Consider the following 20,269-nt stretch of genomic DNA (forward strand, 5'->3'; position numbering starts at 1 on the left):
CGGATGTTCCTGGGCTGCCGGGGGGCGCTCCCTCTCGAGGGCCCCCCTCCCCGCTGCGGGCCCCGCTGACCCCAGGTCGGGGGTGATAGGGCGGCCGTCCCTGGTGAAAGCGTGGCCTGTAGTGTCGCCCCTCCCCGAAACGCTGGAACGGATCTTAATCCTGAGAAGCAACCTCTGGTTCCCGGACTCCCGCGATGGTCAACGTGTTATCGCCTCTCCCGCGCACCCCAGAATTCTGTCCCCAGCGGCAACCTGCGGAGGCAGCTGGGGGTGGGGGGCGAGGCCTACCCACCGTTCACAGGGCGCTCTTGGGGCCAGAGAGGATTTGAGAGTCACCACGGTTTAGGGCTCCTGATTGGAGAAGACTGGAACTTTTTTTTGTCCACTTTTTGAATTTAACATGCATTTATGGAGAGCTTGCTAAGGGCGAGGCGCTGTGTTAGGACCTAGGGGGATCCAAAAGTACAGAAGTGAATTTTTTAAAGACACCTCTGGCCCCCTCAAGTAATTTACAATCTAGTTGGAAAGGCAGACTTGTAAATGACTGAACACAAATAAAAGGCACCGTGAGGTGAACGTAAATAAAGGGCATGAATCTTGCAGTAAACGGTCTGAGTAAAGGCCAATTATTTTTAAAATAACCTTTATTTCTAAAAATGTAGGATCTGTTCGGCGGGGGGAGGGGAGGGTAAAAATACTGAATATTTCCAGGGTTCCCGGGGCTAACAGTCATTACTTCTGAAAGGTTGTTGTTTAGGAAAAATGATGAAAGTTTATTTCAGCTAAGCAAAATATCAAATATCAGAAACTCTGGATTCATTTCTCAGCTCTTGACATCAGCTGGGTGGGAGAGACACAATTTTCCACCAAAACACAATACCCCATTTGAAATCAGTAAAAACTCCCACAGCATTTCATAAAAGTTTCAGAAAACAAAACTAAATGGAAGATTGGAAACTTTTTGAAAAAGGTTTCAGATTTAAAGAAAATAGGGATTAAAAAAAGAAACACAAAACAAAAAAAGATCAGCCCATTTGCAGATGGTCTTCAAGACTTGGACATGCAGAAAATTGTCCTGAGATTAATTGTACAGAGGTTGGAAAGTATGAGGAAAGTAGTCATAGGTCAAAGAAAATTAGGCAAATATAAAAATGAGGCAATTACTAACTCCAGGAAAAAGAAAATCTTACAAGAAAGGAACTGCAATCACTGAAGCTCATTTGGCTCAGCAATGAATGATATATATGTGATTACAAAGTAAACACTGGATATGAATTTAGTAAGACACTGTGCTCTAGTGCTATGGTAAGAATGGAGAAGGGAAAGTACGGTACAGAGATCTGAAATGCCTCGACTCGCCAGGTAGCTGGGATTACCGGCGTACGCCACCACACCCAGCTAATTTTTGTATTTTTAGTAGAGACAGGGTTTTGCCATGTTGGCCAGGCTGGTCTCGAACTCCTGACCTGAAGTGATCCACCTGCCTCAACATCCCAAAGTGCTGGGATTACAGGAGTGAGCCACCACACCCAGCCTACTTTTTTTTTTCTTTCTTGAGACTGTGTCTTGCTTGGCTGCCCAGGCTGGAGTGCAGTGGTACGATCATAGCTCACTGCAGCCTTCAATTCCTGGGCTCACACAATCCTCTTGCCTCAGCCTCCCATGTAGCTTTGACTACAAGCATGTACCACCACACCCGGCACCTTTTTTATGTTTTATTGAGACAGAGTCTCACTGTGTTGCCCGGGCTGGTCTCAAACTCCTATCCTCAAGCAGTCCTGCCTCCACATCAGTCTTTCAAAATGCTAGCATTGTAAGCATGAGCCACCTCACCCAGCTGGCATGAATTACTTGAAAGAAGGCCACATCTATATATTATTTAGAAATATGGGCCGGGCGCGGTGGCTCACGCCTGTAATCCCAGCTCTCAGGGAGGCAGAGGCGGGAGGATAGCTTGAGCCCAGGAGTTCAAGACCTGCCTGGGTAATACAGCGAGACCCCGTTCTCCACAAAAAGGAAAAAAAAAAAAAAAAGGCTGAAATATGATGGTGATAGTATCTACCAGAAGAAACAGGTAAAGAGGGAGGTGCCCACAGAGGACTGCTTTTTTGTACCAGGCCTTTACGTACTATTTGGCTTCATAAACTTTGGGCAAGTGTGACTTTGTAAAGAAATACAGGCCAGGCACAGTGGCTCATGCCTGTAACCCCAGCACTTTGGGAGGCCAAGGTGGAGGGATCACTTAGGCTCAGGAGTCCAAAACCAGCTTAGGCAACATGGTGAGACCTGTCTCTAATAAAAATACAAAACTTAGTCAGGTGTGGTGGTGCATACTTGTGGTCCCAGCTACTCGGGAGGCTGACATGGGAGGATTGCTTGAGCCCGGGAGGCAGAGGTTGCAGTGAGTCGAGATCACACCAGTGCACTCCAGCCTGGGTGACAGAGTGAGACCCTGTCTCAAAAGAAAAAAAAAATCAGTCACTCAACAAAAAGAAGGCTCCCAAAGACCTCCTCAACCAGCCCATTACTGACACTAGAAAAGCTCCTTTTTGGAGTTAATTTTGATTGGAATTTCTTCAGATGATCGTCTACTTTTTTTTTTTTCCTCTCTCTCTCTTTTTTTTTTTAGATGGGTCTTGCTCTCTCGCCCAGGCTGGATCCAGTACAGTGGCACAATCTCGGCTTACTGCAACCTCCACCTCCCAGGTTCAAGCAATTCTCCTGCCTCAGCCTCCTGAGTAGCTGGGACTACAGGCACACTCCGCCTCACCCGGCTAATTTTTTTTGTATTTTAGTAGAGACAGGGTTTCACCATGTTGCCCAGGCTGGTCGTGAACTCCTGAGCTTACGCAGTCTGCCCACCTTGGCCTCCCAAAGTGTTGGGATTACAGGTGTGAGCCACCGCACTTGGCCCTTTTTTTTTTTTTTTTTTGAGACAGGGTCTCACTCTGTTGCCCAGGTCGAAGTGCAGTGGTGCGATCTGGGCTCACTGCAGCCTTGACCTCTCGCTCTCCGGCTGGAGCGATTCTCCCACCTCAGCCTCCAGAGTAGCTGGACCACAGGTTCATGCTACCATGCCCGGCTAGTTTTTTGTTTGTTTGTTTTTTGGGGCTTTTTGTTTTTTGTTTCTTTGTTTTTGGGGTTTTTTTTGAAACATCATCTCACTCTGTCGCCCAGGCTGGAGTGCAGTGGGACGATCTTGGCTCACTGCAACCTCCACCTCCCAGGTTCAAGCGATTCTTCTGCCTCGGCCTCCTGAGTAGCTGGGATTACAGGTGCGCTACCATGCCCGGCTAATTTTTGTATTTTTAGTAGAGACGGGGTTTCACCATGTTGGTCAGGCTGGTCTGGAACCCCTGACCTCGTGATCCGCCCACCTCAGCCTCCCAAAGTGCTGAGATTACAGGCGTGAGCCACCGCGCCTGGCCAATTTTTGTATTTTTTGGTAGCGAAGGGGTTTTGTTATGTTGCCCTGGCTGCTCTCAAAGTCCTGCACTCAAGCAATCTGCCCACCTGGCCTCCCAAAGGGCTAGGATTACAGGTGTGAGCTACCAAGCCAGGCCGATTCTCCACTTTTTTTTTTTTTTTTGAGACAGAGTCTCACTCTGTCGCCCAGGCTGGAGTGCAGTGGTCCAATCTCGGCTCACTGCAAGCTCCTGCCCCAGCCTCCCGAGTAGCTGGGACTACAGGCGCCCACCATCACGCCCAGCTAATTTTTTGTGTTTATTTAGTAGAGATGGGGTTTCACTGTGTCAGCCTGGATGGTCTGGATGGCCTGACCTCGTGATCCGCCCACCTCGGCCTCCCAAAGTGCTGGGATTACAGGCGTGTAATCGTGCCCAGCCGATTCTCCACTTCTTAATGCAATTTATCCTCATCCATCACACATTAGTGTGAATTTTAGTTCACAGGTAGCCTATAAGGATGTCAAACTCTATTGTACCAGCTGTTAGGTTTTTTTTTTGAGACGGAGTTTCGCTCTTGTCGCCCAGGCTGGAGTGCAATGGCGCGATCTCGGCTCACCACAACCTCCGCCTTCTGGGTTCAAGAGATTCTCCTGCCTCAGCCTCCTGAGTAGCTAGGATTACAAGCACGCACCACCACGCGCAACTAATTTTGTATTTTTGGTAGAGACGGGGGTTTCACCATGTTGGTCAGGCTGGTCTCGAACTCCCAACCTCAGGTGATCCGCCTGCCTCGGCCTCCCAAAGTGCTGGAATTACAGGCGTGAGCCATCACACCCAGCCCTGTTAGGGTCTTACACTCAAACACCTACGCTAAGTACATAATGGTCTGCAGCGAACAGCATGCCTTAAAATCTTCATATTCATAAATCAAAGAAACTCCCTTTGATTTATGAAACAAAAAACAAATCCCACCTTGCTGGCTAAACAAGACACATAAGTAGGGTGACACTCCTGTCCTTCTCCCACCCATACTCCAAATAAAGCCTAGGAGGGACCCAATAACTTATGAACCAGTACCTGCAGATGAGAAGTAACAAAACAAAGAGGGTGTATATAGGCCTACTGCGCCAACATGCTGGGTCAACACTGGCTTGGCCCCGTCTTAGGCTGATCCATTGTGCTCCCAAGAGACCCTTTTAACCTGTCTGTCCTGTGTCACCTTCTCTTTTCTTCTGGATCAGAGACAGAATCTCTTTCTCCTTTGTCCTGAGAACAGAGTTGCCAGTAGCCTAGTCTATGTTTTGGCTGGGGGCCTTTGTGCAGTACACAAACTGTACGATGTAATACAGTGACCCTGCCTGAGAAGCCAGCTTATTTCAAGGGCCACCCCCTGAATGTCACTTAGTTCTGACCCACCTGCTGGATCTGGGTTTCTTTGTTTGCAACTCCCAGGATAGGAGTTGGCCCTGCAGACCCAAAATCACCTCAAGGGAGGCTAGGGTGAACCAGATACATTCTGGGAAGTTGTACTGAGGTCAGGAAAGGGGCAGGTGTGGCAGAGTTCACTCAGGTGTATTACACTAATTCAGGGCTCCAATCTGCATTGAGATCTAAAATCTGAACGTCATGCCCCCAAAGTCTTGCTGAAAATGAAATCTTCAGGAGGGAAGAGGAAAGCAAGCCAGAAGGTACACATGCCTTTTGGATTTTCAAAAATGGGAAAATGATGAGATTTTGGATTTAGCGAAGATGTGTCATGTTAAGGGAGCCACAGAAAATAATAACCGCCAATTCCCAAGCAAAACGAAATCATGTTTTCCACCACGTTTCTATCTCTGTCTCCTAGTCGAACCACAATAAAATAGCAGATCAAATAGCAGATCAAAGGCAGAGGCAAATACAATTATGTTGCCTGTGAAACCCCTAGCATGAAATTAGAAGTCAAACTCTCCATTCAGGGGTTAGAGACAAGGATAATGGGAACCTGGGGCCCTAGAGATGTACCCAGGCCCTTTCAGTCACAACACCATCCATGCTGGATATTTAAAACCACACCTCGGGGAGGGCACAAATAGTAAGTATTAATTTTTTTTTTTCCATACACACTTCAGGAAATGCATTGACTACGTTCCTAGCTTTGTACCATATAAAGATAGCTGTACACTGGTGGTAGAGGGGGAGGTGGCTTGTAAGGCAATAGTGAAAATAATGTTGTTGGGAGCGATGAAGGGTTACCAGATCTTCCCCAAGACAGTAGGCTAAGGATGGCGGCCGAAAGAATGCTAATCTTTTACCTGCTTCCCTTTCAATGCAGAAGAGCCTGAAACCCATCTGATCCCACCACTCAGTTCTCCCTCAGTCCTTCCCACACTGGACAAGATCATAGAGACAGCTGTCTCGATATATTTTCTATTTTTCCTAAAATCCATATTTGCTTTATAGGCTCTATTACTTTTACCATGGCCTAATTTTAGCTGAGTCCCCCTGCTCCCCATATAATTTATGAGGCCTCTTGAGGGTAGCAACCCCTATTACGATGTAGACTAGTTTAGAGCCACTGCTAATTAAGCTTAGCTCTCAAAGGTACCTGGTATGGCTTCCCCTACCACTTTCCCACCTCCCACCCCCACCCCCCCATGGACACAAGTTCTTTGACACTCCTCCCAAGTGAGAAGTAGGGTCTCTGTCCCTTCCCCTTGAATCTGGGTGGGTTTGTGATCACAATCACAACCAATGAATGTAGACTTCAAGGGTGGATTAGAAAAGGTGATGCAGCCGGCCGGGCACGGTGGCTCACACCTGTAATCCCAGCACTTTGGGAGGCCGAGGCGGGCAGATCACCTGAGGTCAGGAGTTTGAGACCAGCCTGACCAACATGCTGAAACCTCGTCTCTACTAAGAATACAAAAATTAGCCAGGCATTGTGGTGTGTGCCTGTAACCCCAGCTACTCAGGAGGCTGAGGCAGGAGAATCTCTTAAACCCGGAAGGCGGAGGTTGCAGTGAGCTGAGATGGCGCCACTGCACTCCAGCCTGGGCAACAGAGCAAGACTCCGTCTTGGGGCAGGGGAAGGTGATGCAGCTTCCACCTTATTTACTGCAATGCCGGTTTTCTGGAGCCCTGAGCTGCCGATTTGTAACTTAAAGTCCTACTACCCTTAAGGCGAAGGCACTATACTGTGAGGAAGCCCATGCCACATGGAGAACAGTGTGGTCATGCTATGGGACATGGCTGAGGTCCCAGCCAACAGCCAGACATGCAAGTGAAGATGCCTCCGGATGCTTCCAGCCTCCAGCTGTTGAGTGTTTCCACCAAATTCTGGACCCACAGATTCCAGGAGCAGAATTAAATTGCTTCTGAGCTCCCTTGCAGCTGACATGCTATAGGGGAGATCAATTTCATAACATATTGCTAAATCCATGGAAGAAGGTGAACTGGGTTAAAAACAAAAGTTTGATGGGCAGGAATTTTCTTTTTTTTAAGGAAATTTCTGATCATAACCCAAATCCCTCACCTTTAATAACACAATGTCTTGTTCTTTCTGAAATCCCTGTAGGACAGTGACCTGTGTCTTCCTCAAATCTGATCTCACATTTTCCCTGAAAGATCTGGGTAAAGGACCCTAACTGTTGTCCCCTCCTGACCTACATTGGCTGCACAAGGGAGCCAGTTCCCTAGGCAGGAAAGGAGAGGGGCAAAGCACTTCCACCAGGCTGGCTTTGCTCTCCCTTCTCTTGTCTTCTTTTCTCTCTTGTTTTTCTTGCCTCTCCTGGAAGGTGCTCATCTCAAGGATAGGGAGGGATGAATTATGCAAGAAGTGTTAGCTTACTTCCGTTTCTTCCCAATTCCCCCACAAATCCCTCACCTTTTCATTCTGACCCCAACTACCAGACTTGTGTCACACACCAAATGCATGAGCTTCCATTCACAAAGCTAGGAATGGGCAGCAGTGCAGCTGGCCTCTGTCCCCCACCCTTTCCTCCTTCTCTGAGCCAGGCACTCACAGGCCCCTGATGCCTAGGGGGCCCACGGACCCTGACCCTCAGGCTGCCCTCCTGGGGAAGTGCCAAGCTCAGGGAGACCAGAGGAGGGGCTGCAAGACATCTGGAATGTGATGGACCGAGGAGGAGAATGGGGAGAGCCCAGGTCTTACCCCTACTCTCAAACAAGCAGAGCAGCCAGGGAACAGGCAGAAATGATAAAGTAGCTTGCAATGGGGAGAAAACCAGGCTACATTGTGTGGGGTGGGGTGGGGGGTGAGAGGTAGGGAGCTACTGAGCAGACCAGAAGGAACAGCAAAGAGACGCAGGCAATCCCCCTTCCCCTCCCGGCCCTGCCAAATGCCAGAGGATGAACCCGCCAAAAATAAAATACAGCCATGATTACTGGAGCAGAGGTCAAGGCTGAAGGGGCAGTTCTCCTCTTGACTACAGAAAGCCAGCACTAACTGGGATTATCTGCCAGCCACTCATCTCCAGCAGCCTGGCCCGCAGTGCACAACTAGGTCCCGGCCACAATCAGCCCTGTGCAGGAGAGTCCAAGGGTCTGGGACCTGCCCCTTCCCCAGAGCCTGAGACCAAGGCTGGCATGTCTTCCCAAGTTCACAGCTTTGGGGCTACTTGCCCTTTTGGACAGTGCAGTGGGGTCCTGTGGCTTCAATTCACACAGTTCAGAAGCAATTCCTTCTTCTGATCCAAATCCCAGTCCAGACCTGTGCCTAGCTAGGGTGTAACACAAACCTTCCTACTTACAATTCAAACAATATCAGCCCAAATCCTCTCTTCACTCCTTCCAGAGCAAGGGCATGAGATTATCTATCTATCTATCTGTCTAGTTTTGCTTTGTTTAGTTTGAGTGAGAGAGTCTCACTCTGTCACTTAATGGCACAATCTCAGCTCACTGCAGCCTCGACCTGGGCTCAAGCGATCCTCCCACCTCTGCCTCCAGAGTAGCTGGGATTACAGGCCCGAGCCACCACACCCAGCTGGGGCACAGTATTTATTGAAAACTTTATTATCATCTTCCTGGTACTTCACCTGCAACTACTTCATCGAATCTTTCTCCAATCTTTTGATGTAGGCATTCTCATACCCATTTTGCAGATAAGGAAACTGAGGCTCAGATAGGCCACTATCTGGCCTATCACTATTTGGCCACTATCTGGCCAAAAGTTAAAAATCACAACCACTGGGGGCAGAGCTCCCATCTTAAGCCTAGATGTGTCTTGATTCAGAGTTTTCCATCACAGCTTGTGATCTCCCATTTTGATTACTTATTTTGTGCCAGGTCCCGGGCTGGGCCTGCAGAGGTGAATAAGATAGTCCCTCCCCTTGGGGAGTTCACAGTTTAGTAAGGGAGACAGATTGCAACACAGTGGGACAGCAGCTCTGACCTCTGAATTTGGGTTGGTGGCAGTACCATGGGAGCCTTTCTGAATATCTCCATCATCACTGCCCCTTCACCCCGGCTCTATTTCCTAGCCCCTCTGGTTCCTTCTCACAGGCTGCTCCTTCTTGTCCTTCCTTAAGATAGGCACTAGCTGCTGGCTTCCTTCCCATGCCTTTCTTTCCTCCTGTTAACGAGGTCTGCACCCACACACCTGGCAGGAATCTTGGCACCCTACCTGCTTGGAGAGGCTGCCTTAGTTGAGTAGATTTCGTTGGCTTCTGGGGCCCCAGGGTAGAGGCTAGACCCTGACTGCAGCCCCAGGCTGGCTCAGCTGGGAAATGGGCACAGGGGCCCCAACGCTGAGCAGGCTGGTTAGGCCCTCGAAAGGCTTTTATTGAAGCCTGTTAAAGGGCTTTGGGCTTCCTCTGATGAAAGGCGCTTAAGTGCATCTGGTTGTGATTACAGGGGAGGAGAAAGCCAGGCGGTCTCTGGGGGGTTGGACCAGTCATCTGGCTCTGCCTTCCTCAGGGCAGAGCTGGCTGCTGGTGAGGCCAGGAGGCCAGGTGTGGGGGCAGGCAGGAAGCAGGACCAGTACAAAACTCTCCAACTCTCTGAGGCTCCTGACCCCAGCCTCTGGCTTTGTCAGGCTGGACTCCCAGAAACAGCATCGTGGCTCAGAAGTGCCAGGCTCCTTGGAGAAAATCAAGTTCAGACTGGCTGCTGACCACCCCTGACCCACAGCTCTTCACTGATCTCCACCTCCCTCCATCTCCAAAATATCCTCCCAAGAACCCCTGACCCTCCATCTACCTTGTCCACTGCTCTTCTCCCTCGGAGAAAGTTAAAATAAGCTTCTGCCACAAGGGTTTCTGAAAGTGATAAAAACTAAGGAAATGCAGACTTTCAAAAGTTAAAAAACCTCAACGTTTGCTTTCTCCTTTTCAACTAGCCAGGTATTGTTTCCCGTAAAACAGACATCGTTAAGAATGTTTCACGTCACTGTAACTGACAACCATGCTGAATTAAGGGAAGAGATTAATATGAACATAACGTGTCTGCCCTGGAACGTCATCGGGCAGTCCCAGGCCACTCTGTGCCCGGCACCTGTCCCTGTGCAAAACTCCACGTGGGCACAAAACGCTCTGGGGAGGGAAGGATCGGATGGGTTAAACACAGTCCGCGGTTCTAGAAACGAAAATACATTTTCTTATTCCCGCCCTGATTTAATCCTGCTGCGTGTTATTATTGTCAAGTCTCTTCGCACCACTGTTTCTAAAAAGAAAACCCGTGGGTCTGCGCGGCCCTCCGCCGCCTGCTCGGCTTTTATTGTGCACGCAGCTTGGTCTGCGTGGATCCAGCACGTCGTGACCGCCTCGCAGGCGCGCACGGACACCCTCGGATTGGCATTTCGATAAGAGCTGGGCGCATTGTCTCTGCGGCGACACCCACACAGATAATAAAGGGCCACGGACTCCTGGCCAACCCTCCTCGCAACCCATAATTAGAGATGACCTTTACGAAAGGCAATTAAAATATGGTAATGATCGATGGGCTCGCCTGTTTCAAAAAAGGAAAATACACAGGTGTTGGCTTCAGGAGGCTCCACCTGGCCGGGCCGGGAGGCCTCCTACAGCTCATGAATGAACCCTTTCTCCTGGGAAGCTTCGATTCCCCGCTACCTACGCTAGCGCTGTCGCCTCTCCTCCCTTTCCCCTCCCCCACCAGAGCTCTGGCAGCCAGGAGCTTGCTGGCGGCGGCGGGGCTTTGTCATCGGAACGCACACACAGACACGCACACGCGCGCACCCGGCCACCACGGGACCGCGGCGGCCGCGTCCTTCCTCGCTGCGCTTCCTTCCCTGCCCCCTCTTTTAAAGAGCTCCTCCAGACCCTTTCTTCCGTCCTTTATATGTGCGGTCCTTTGCATAGAGGAGCTCAGGAAGCATTTTAGGGGGGCCTTCCGCGGAGCGCCTGGCAGCTCCTAGGAGGGAGAAATCAGGACCCTACACGCGCGGAGAGGACGCGTGGGCAGCCGGGCTTTGTTTTGTCTCTTGCCTCTGCCTGGAGGGCGGAGAAGCCTCGGCCGAGCTTGGGCCCACTGGCGAACTGGCGGCGGCAAACACCCCCCTCCCAGCCTAAGTGGAACCTGAAACTCCGGACTTGGTCCGGGTGGGGCACAAAGCCACGTGGAGGGTCTCCCAGTCCACAAGTGGCTCTCCTCACACAGACAAATGTGCAGTGTCATTATGGTGGCTCCTGTTGCTCGAGGCCTCGGGGGTGCTCTGGCGGTGCGCGCACACCTCACCTCTACAAGGCACGGAGGGCGAGAGGGGGTCTCAGGGGAAGGGGCTCCCCGGGGGGCTGCCTGGAAGAGACTCCACATCGGGCCTTCCCGCACCCCCGGCTGCCTTCCTGGTCCGCGAGCACGGAGCCAGGGCGGCCTCTCGCCTTTCATTACAGGGCCTACGAAAGCAGCAGCCCAGGCAAATATGTAGCTATTAAAATTAATCGCCCCGCGTTGTCAGCTGAACATAATGCAAATTATTTATGGGCTGTCTGCGCAATATTTATCATCGTGCAGGCTCCAGGCGCTTCGTGCCTCCTGGCCTCCCCCGCCCGCCCTGGCCCGCGCAGGGCGAAGCTGCGCGCAGGCTGCGGCGGCCCGGGGGCTCTGGGAACCCGACTGGGGTTCCAAGGGTGAGGCCGTGCGTCAGGCCGTCTTCCAGGCCGAGGGCCTCGCTTTAGTTTCTGCCATTTCAGTACACATCTATCGGAGGCCTACTACGTTCAAAATTAGGAGGTCCGCGAAATCAGGGGACGAAAACCAATTTGGAGAAATCTGAACCAAACAGACGAGCTCGGGCTCGAGGGGCGATGCAGGCAGAAGCTCCTCAGCTGCCCAAGAATTTTCTCTGGCTCAAGTCAGTCCTCCAACCTGGGAAACCCATGTTTGCTAAAGCTGGATTCGCTCTAGGAGAAACCGGGAGCATCTGATGTGCTCAACAGATTCGAGTACAACGCTGTCGACTGGAATAGGAATTCGGTGTCCTTCGAGCCTCAAAACTTGTTTGCTGATCGCAGATAACAGATTAACTGCTAATTGTCGAAATCGGCCAACCATTTAGTTTATCACTGTTGGGGGCCCCTTGGTATTCGCTGCACTTTTTATATGTAAAAACAGTCTTGGTACCTCCTAAACGGCTTTTGTGTGGCTTTTGTTTCTCTTTCAAATACGGTGTTTTAAAAAACAGCAGCAACACGCCACCCCACCCCCTCTTCAACCAAGCCTTCTGGTTTTAAAAAAACAAAAACAAAAACCAGGAGAAATAATCTATAGGACAATCCCCCCCTACTGGTCGGCGCTGGCGTTGGGGCTTTTTACGCAGATCGAGTCGCCCAGGGCTGCGGAGGTAAACAGGCTTTCTGCACCGCTGCTAAATGAATCACGAGGGGGAAGAACCGAGACTGCGGGGCGAGGGAGGCCTCGGGATCTGGGCCGGGAGCCAGGGCGGGGAGGGCGCTGCACGAGGGGCAGCGGCGTGGAGGCGGGACCAGGGTTAACCCTGGTCCAAGGCCCCAAGGCCAGGGAAGGGAGGAGAGGAAGGCCGGTGGGCGGTCCAGCCGGAGGCCCCTGCTCGCTAGCTGCGAGGCAGGGTGAACGCGCAGCCTGGGCCTCCATCCCCAGCGCGCCTGGGCACCACCTGGGCCCGGTCACGCTGCGTGAGCCCATCTGCGGGGAGGGAGGTCAGGAGGCACCCCCTCCCACACAGTTTTAACAACTCCAGGCCTTCAAGACGCAGTAGCAGGCCTGGGTCTTCTGATGTTCATTTAAAGCAGAATGATCGCCTTTCTTCACCGTCCCCATCCCAGACGCCAACACCACCTTGTACCTAGCAGACCAAGCCTGAGTCAAGACCGCCTTCGGTCCTGGGACTGGGGGAGTGGCTACCAACGGGCATCTCCTCTCCAGACTAACAGAAGGGGATATAGCCAGGAAGCTACTATGAATTTATATTCTTCTTCCGGTTTTTTCTTTTCTTTTTGAGACGGAGTTTAGCTCTTTTGCCCAGGCTGGAGTGAAGTGGCACGATCTCGGCTCACTGCAACCTCCGCCCCCCAGGTTCAAGTAATTCTCCTGCCTCAGCCTCCCCAGTAGCTTGCCCGGCTAATTTTTTGTATTTTTAGTAGAGACGGGGTTTCGCCATGTTGGCCAGGCTGGTCTCGAACTCCTGACCTCAGGTGATCCACCCGCCTCGCCTCCCAAAGTGCTATGATTACAAGTGTGAACCACCGCGCCCGGCCTTATTCTTAAAAATGTGATTTGACTCAATTTAAAGCCCCCCTTTCTTCCCCATTAACCCCCAGTTTTTGACAGATTTTTCTTAGAACATTTCAAAGATTCTCTCATTACTTCAGAAACTTATCTTGAAATGATGTAAAAGAAGGTTAAAAATATTAGGTTGCTTTTGGGTTCCCTTTATCTCGAACATTGTTGCGTAGATTTGAGAAAGGGCTGATTTTTACTTTGTTTTCTAATCAGCAAGTCACTGGTTTTTCTACCTAAGAGAGACCGAACATTGACCACAGTGAAGCGGAAGGGTTGAGCGGCATTTACAAAGTGCCTTCACATTTTGGTCCTCAGAAACCCATCCGAGGGGGGCAGAGTAGGTGTTACTGTTCTGATTTTACAGATGAAGAGACTGGCCACTCGCCCCCACAAATTTCTGGAAGCTAGTCTTCCTCACTGAACTGGAGCCAGAAGCCAGGTGAAGCCTGCCTGCTCTTGCCTACACCCTCCTTCCTCCAGGTCAGTGTCATTTAGAATATATTGCATCCTTTTCTGGGATCTGTCTGCTAGGACCCGGGCCACCCTCCTGCTGGAGGCAGCCCCGACAGCCCATATTTTAGGCAGCTCTTTCCACAGCCTGCAAACCTCACGGATTGTCTCTTACAACTGTCTGTTTACTCACTTCCCTCCACCCAGTCAATTCCGACTCCAGACCCGGGAGGACAATTTTAAAGTGTTTCTGCAGACGGACCCTCTGGCCGTGCCGGAAGTGTTTTATGGACCTGTGAGCCGAGTTAATCCCAGGAGGCGCGGCTGGATTAGTCCCGGGTGTGGGTGGGGGATTCATGTGTTTAGGTTTAATCCCCATGGTGTGTGGGGGGGGCGTAAGGAGAATGGGGGTCGGGTGGCTTCAGCAATGTGTGCCCCCTCCCCATTAAACTCCGAGATTTGAGCTGGAGCGGATGGAAACCGAGGCATGCAGCTCTCGACCCCCGGCCAGGCGTGGAGTAGGGGGGCAGGGAGCGCCCCGCGTGGGTGCACCCTAGGAAACCAGTGCTTACATGGCGATCGAGACCAGAGCGCAGTTGTGTGTGGGTTTTCCCCAGGTTTTTATTCTTCCAGCCCTGTGGAAAGGAGGAGAGCCGCAACCTGGGGAGAGAGCCGGAAAGAAACACTATCACCGGCGTCTCGCTGCTCGTCACGCGAAGATGGCAGCGGCTCCCCTGGGTTTCAAGGTTCCGGGAAAGGCGTGTGTTCTGCCTGGAGGCGCACGGACTGATGCGCTCTCTCCCTCGGCTCGGCGGCCAGCTCGGGCTCACAGAGCCTCTCTCAACACCGGCAAGTGCAGCCGGGCCGCCCAGCCCCCAGGCCAGCCTGGCCCCCTCCGGGCCCCGGGTTGGCGAGGGCAGCTGGGCGTCTGCGCTGCCCAGCCCAGCTGCGGATCCATGGGGTTTCGCGAGCTTAAAGTAAAGGCCTGAGGGAGTGGGGACACCCACACCGGCCCGCGGCACGCAGGGGAGTCAAGCTGCGGCCAATGCAAGACAAGCAGGGTAGACCCCTACTAGCGGTGGCCGGAGGTTCAGCCACCTTCGCGGGAGAGGGGATTTACCGCCACCCTCATCCACGCACAGGCCCCACCGCCCGGCCCTCTCCTATGATCCCCGGGCCATTGCGAAACACGGAGCGAACAGGTCCTCGCCAGCAGCCGTCACTTCTCGGGAAGATGGGAACCCACAAGCCTGACTGTGCTTCCCAAGGGTACTAGCGTGCGCGCAGACCTTGGGGGGAAAGAGGGCAGCGCGGTCTCCCCGACCCGGACTCTTCCCTGGCGCAGCACACAACCGCCACGGGCTTCCAAAGCGCCCGAGCGGGGAGGAGGAAGGAAAAGCGGAGGCCCGGGAGGCGGGCTGCGCGCTTGGAAGCCGTTTGTGTTTGTGTGTCTGCGCGCGCGCCCCGGCCGGACGGGTGTTGAGGGGAGAGTGATCGTGAGCAACCCGGAACCAGCAGTCCCAACCTGGACTGAGGAACTGGGCTCTCCAATCCTGGGCCGTGGGGCTCCATGCCTCCGGCTGGCGGGGCAAGCGGCGGGGAGCCCGGAGCTTCGGAGCCGCCGCCGGGCATCTAGCCAGCTCCGCCGGAGGAGCCCTGGGGCGCGTCGGGAGCCAGGGGACTGGTGTGAACCAGCCGCCCCCGCAAGCGGACGTTTAGCTCCGGCACCCGGGAGCACTGACACTAGGCGATAAGGAGTTCCTCGGCAATCGGCTGTCCCCAGTCCCCAGTCACCTCCGGCGGACGTGACCGCCGGATGCTATGCGGCTAGGTGGGCCAGGGGGGCCTTTGCACTGCCTTCCCTGACCTCTTCCTTGCCGCGGAGGAGCCACAGTAACATGCCTCCGTACAACTCTACAGACCTTTGTTTTGCAAAATAAAGGTCAAATGTTGGGCCTTCTGATCTCTTCATATTTTCCTTTGGAAGGTTGGGGTCCAGGCAGTCCTCTGGAAACACCTCCCAAACAGCTCACTTTCATTACAAAACGCAAGAGAGACAACACAGCCCGCTCTCTCCCTCGGGTTAATCAGGCCCTATCCCAAGCTGTGCGGCTTTGGGCAAACCGCTTAACAGTTCGGAACCTCAGAGTCCTCATGTGTAAAACAAGGCCAATACTAGTATCTACCTCATAGGGTTGTTCTGAGGATAACATGCCTCCATACATAAGGCGCTTAGAACGCTGCCTCCAGTACAATACTACATGCGCTTGTTACTATCATCTGGTACTCACTTTGGATGGGGAGGGAGTAAAGAACAAGGTCCAGGTTAAAGTTCCTGGAGGTTTACATGGAGCCAGTGGTCTTGGCAGGGTGGAAAGGACACTATTGTATGGCCACTGAAAAGTGAAGGCCAAATGCCCTCAAACTGTCTCCACTAGATCTTCCAGTAAAGGCTTGTGTGTGTGGTGGTGGATAGGAGGGAGAGTCCACTTTAATGGTGCTCATTTAGACTGGATTAATGCCAAGTTCCGTCAGGGCTCAGGCAACATTACCCACTGTCTCCCTGCAGCCCTGGGGAAGAGCGCTGGTTTCCAGGACCTCCAGCCTACTCTTCCAGGCCACCTTTTTTGATGGCTGAAGGCCACCTCTTTAAATCAGTTCTCCGAGGAGTTGGCCAAAAGCCATATCCTCTGGGATGTACTTTGGTCTAACACTGGTCCAGGGTTGGTGTATGGCAGGCCTTGTCCCTGGGCTGCTGGCGGGCCACATTTTACTGACGCACAGATGCAAATACCACTTCTGTAGACAGAATCCGTCAGACTTCTAATTTCAAAACGCTTCCCATTACCTTCGAAATGGGGACTCTGGCACAAAGGGGAGGAGTTGCGGCGAATAACAGCCTAAGGAGGCCTCGGCCTCCCCTGCTTGGCCTCTCCAGGGTCACCCATAATTCATTAGGTGAGGCTGCCTTTTCCTTTTCAAAGACAACGCAAATGGCCTTTGCCTTAAGTGGCTACCGGCGTTTGCCTAATCACTGAAATGTGCTGGCAGTGCGCTCTAGCTCTCAGTAGATCCTTATCGGACTATGCGTGCCAAGCTGCCAGCCCCGAGAAAGACAAAGAACACGGGCGCCTCCAGGTTTGCTCCTGAAGCCTCAGGGTCACCTCTGGGGCTTCCCCTTCACAGCCTCCGGCCCCTACAAGCCGCTCCCAGCCAGCCTCCGGAACAAACCCGCAGTCCTATGTCACAATTCCAGTTCTCGAGCGCCACCCGGAGAGTTCACATTTCCCCTCCTCCGAGGCCGCGTGGTGCGCAAGTAAGAGCCTGAGGGCAGCGGCAGCACACGTCTGGGCAGCCCCCTCCCCGCACCCAGCAGCGTGTACACAGGAAAAGAAAAAGCCAAGAGAAAAACGTGGACTGTAAAAGCCAAAACGCAGGACCATCTACTACTAACTACCGACAACCCCAGGCAGGAGTTTGCAAGGATTAAGCAACCCCCAAATAGAAACTACAACTAAAATAAATCCTCTCTTCGCGTTCTATTAAGGTCCTTGAAGGTGGAACGCAAAGGGGACCCTGTCTCCTGAGGACACAGACTGGCTGCGCCGGTAGTGCTCAGCCCCGCACCTCCTGAGCATATATGTAACACCAGGCAAAGAGCAAGTTTCCTATCTACCGTTTGACCAGTTCTCACAGTATTTCTAATGGACTCAACGTGTATTAGATTGAAACAAAAATGATCTTGGTTGGAATATACATGGGCAACCTGTATTTAGATGGGGTAAGTTCCTGCAGCTGTCTGACCACATTTGTCTGGTTCCTCTGAGAATCCACGTTTTCTAGCCCGGGAAGAGGCAGGCGGCCCTCATGGCTCCTCCTTCGGCGGTTTCCTGGCGAAGCGCCCATCCTCCCCAAGCACCGGGAACGGAGGCCGCCCGCATTAATACTCGCGGGCAGCCTGTTCTAACCTATACTGTCATTTTTTCCATCGGTCGGGATCGGGCTGGGGGTGGGGTGGGGCGGGGACTCTCCTCCGAGGGGCTCTGCACGGATCGTTGGGTTTTCCCCGGCGAACTTAACACGGAGGCAAAAGGGGCAGATGGAAACCAGGCCCCGGCTGGCCCCGCGCGCGTAAGCGCGGCACTCAGCAGCTCGACGCAAAGCCAGGGCTGGATTTTCGCGGCCCGGGCCCGGCGGCCTCCCGGCGCCGGCGCGATTCTCTCTCCTTCGGGCTGAGCAAACGTGGTCGCCTAATTCCGCCCTGGAGACAGCAGCTGTGCGGCGAGAAGGGGAGAAAAAAAAACACCGCAACTTTTCCAACAGAAAGTGTGCACGCAGAGGAGAGGTGAAGGCCCACCCCAATTCTGTGCACGTATCGACACAGCATCTAATCAGTGTCACTGCCAGGAATACGCTTCCGCGGCGGGCGACACCGCCGCCCCCGCCAACCTGCAGGAGGGAGGGGGGATGCAAATGGCGTCTCGCGTCGTCCTAGACTCCGCGCAGCACCCGCTGCCGCGACTCCGAGCAGACGTTGCAGCAAACTGGGGTGCAGCGTCTGGGGACGCGAACGCGCCGGCTGCCCGAGCGATCGCGGGGAAGAGGAACTAGCACCACTCCCTGCTCCGAGGCTGTTCCCCGCCCCCACCTCCGGAAGAGCCGCCCTTCCTCGACTGGGGTGAGGGGCGGGAAACTTTGCAAGAAAACTGTTCCGCGCCTTCCCCGCGTGGCACCTGAGAATAACGTGGGTGGGTTTCCCATCCGAGGCCAGACCACGCGACCCTACTTTTCCAGGCCTCGGACTTGAACCTCGTGGACTATGGGAGGGAGAGTACATTTCGGGCCACTGCGGGGGGCGGGGGGGACACCAAAGTCAGGCGTCCTTAAGGGTTCTGGCAGATGGCCAAGTTTGTGTCCTTTCCCTCCCACGCTGGAGTAGCGCGCGCCACTTTGGGGAAGCGTGAGACCGTTCACCACCGGCCACCAGGCCACCAATGTCTTCCAGGTGGAGCCGATGGTTTCTCTGCAGCACCCCCTCCCGCTTTGCGGTCCCCGCCTGGCTTCCACAGTCCTAGGGAGCCCCCAGAGCTAGCCCGCGTCTTCCCTAGCCCGCTCTTCCTGGGGAAGGGGAGGCTGTTTGTGTGGTGTGCAGCCCCGCTCCGGCTCGCACACCCGCGAGCCACCTCGCAGCCCTCCCCGGCCTCGGCCTCACGATCCCCTCTCGGAGTAGCCCCGCGGGACGCACCCTCCCCCATGCGTAATGGGGCGCCCCTGGGACGCAGGCGGGGATGGCGGTTCCGGTCGTTCCGGGATTTGCGTTCAAGAAGAAAACAAGGCCGGCGACTACAAGAGCAGCGCCTCCATTCTTGGGGTTCAGACGCCCGCGCAGCCTCCGCGTCGGTTCCGCTCTCGCCCAGGGAGCCCACTTCCGTGTCCCTGCCCCCGCCCCCCCACGATTCCTCGTCCCGCCCGTGCCGCACCACGCGGAGCTCCGAGCGCCCTGGCTCCCACACCGGTCCCTCCATAACTAGCGCGCCTCCCTCGCTCCGGGCTCGGGAAGCCGCTCGCTCCCAGCGCCCAGAGTCAGCCGGTTCCACCTTCGGCTGCAAGAGCCGCCGCCCCGCGCCACCCCCGCCCGGCCCGGCCCTTGTCCCAGCCCGGCTCCCCCGCCAGCTGCGCCGCCACCGCCGCACGTGACCCGCCCCCGTCGCGGCTTCCGCTGAGCTGACTGTTCCGGAGCACAAACAATTTTTGCTCTGACGCGGGGTCTCTCGGGGGCCCTGGCGTCCTCTACTCCCTGCTCCCCACCCCACCCCCCCTACCTTCCGGGTAGGAGAACTCAAAACAACTCGCTGACCTTCGGGCCGACCAGCTCCGTCTTCCACTGACTCCGGCATTCCGTTCAAACCCAGCAGCCGCGGCTTCTAAGATTTCACTCCGCGCTGGGCTTGGGGGGAGGGGGCGAGTTCTCCGGGAGGGGGTGTCTCAGATCGAAAGAGCCACTTCACGCTCTTTCCCCTCCTCCGAGGTGAGTTTTTAGACTATCTGGAGGCCTTGGGGAAACGCGAGCAGCCGCGTGCAAAGGAGCCCCCCCCCCGCCCCGCCTTCTCCCCGCACATGCAGCCGTGTCTAGTGTGACCCGATTTCCAGGGTCAGCAGCAGAGGGCCTGGCCAGCTTCGGAAATACCACCAAGCGGTGGACTGTGGCACCAGACAGAGCTGGGGTGGGAGGACTGTGCTAAATAATGGTAGCTCCCACTCCCATGGTCTGTGCTAAGTTCTTCACAAGCCCTCAAACTTTACAGAGTGAGAAACTGAGGCATAGGGAAAGGTCAATCGTGTAAAACTGGGTAAAGCTCAGTTACTCAGCTAGGTAAGTGACTTAGGATTTGAACCCAAGTCTCCTGAGTTCAGGATGGCTAAACATGCTGTAAGTATGTTACAGTGCATACCTTGGTTATCAATAGTACAAACCTGTCTGTAAAACCCAGTGTTTGCTTGAGGGCTGTATGTTTGGTGTGTAACATTGTGGCTGGCATATAGTAGGCACTCAATAAATATTTGTGGAATGAATGGGTGTCAGAATAAATGATTGACAGAATCATTGATGACAAGTGATGAGAGAAAACAGCCCTAACCATTGTTCTTCTTAAGAGGAATAAAAACCTCTAGCTCTTTTTTGAGTGTTTGCAGGTAAC

The 20,269-nt window shown here is 53.7% G+C and overlaps 1 protein-coding gene across 2 annotated transcripts in view; it reads right to left on the reverse strand.

Annotated features, from left to right (window-relative positions):
* Nucleotides 1-19,818, reverse strand: part of BCOR (BCL6 corepressor) — a 134,618-nt gene extending 114,800 nt beyond the window's left edge. For both annotated transcript variants that reach the window (XM_011942197.1, XM_011942187.1), the window contains exon 1: nucleotides 19,429-19,818. The gene's annotated coding sequence lies outside the window, so the exon portion shown is untranslated. The remainder of the gene's footprint in view (nucleotides 1-19,428) is intronic.
* Nucleotides 19,819-20,269: the final 451 nt, after the last annotated feature.

The sequence above is a fragment of the Colobus angolensis genome, unplaced genomic scaffold, assembly GCF_000951035.1.
Source record: "Colobus angolensis palliatus isolate OR3802 unplaced genomic scaffold, Cang.pa_1.0 Scaffold103, whole genome shotgun sequence".
Lineage (NCBI taxonomy): Eukaryota > Metazoa > Chordata > Mammalia > Primates > Cercopithecidae > Colobus > Colobus angolensis.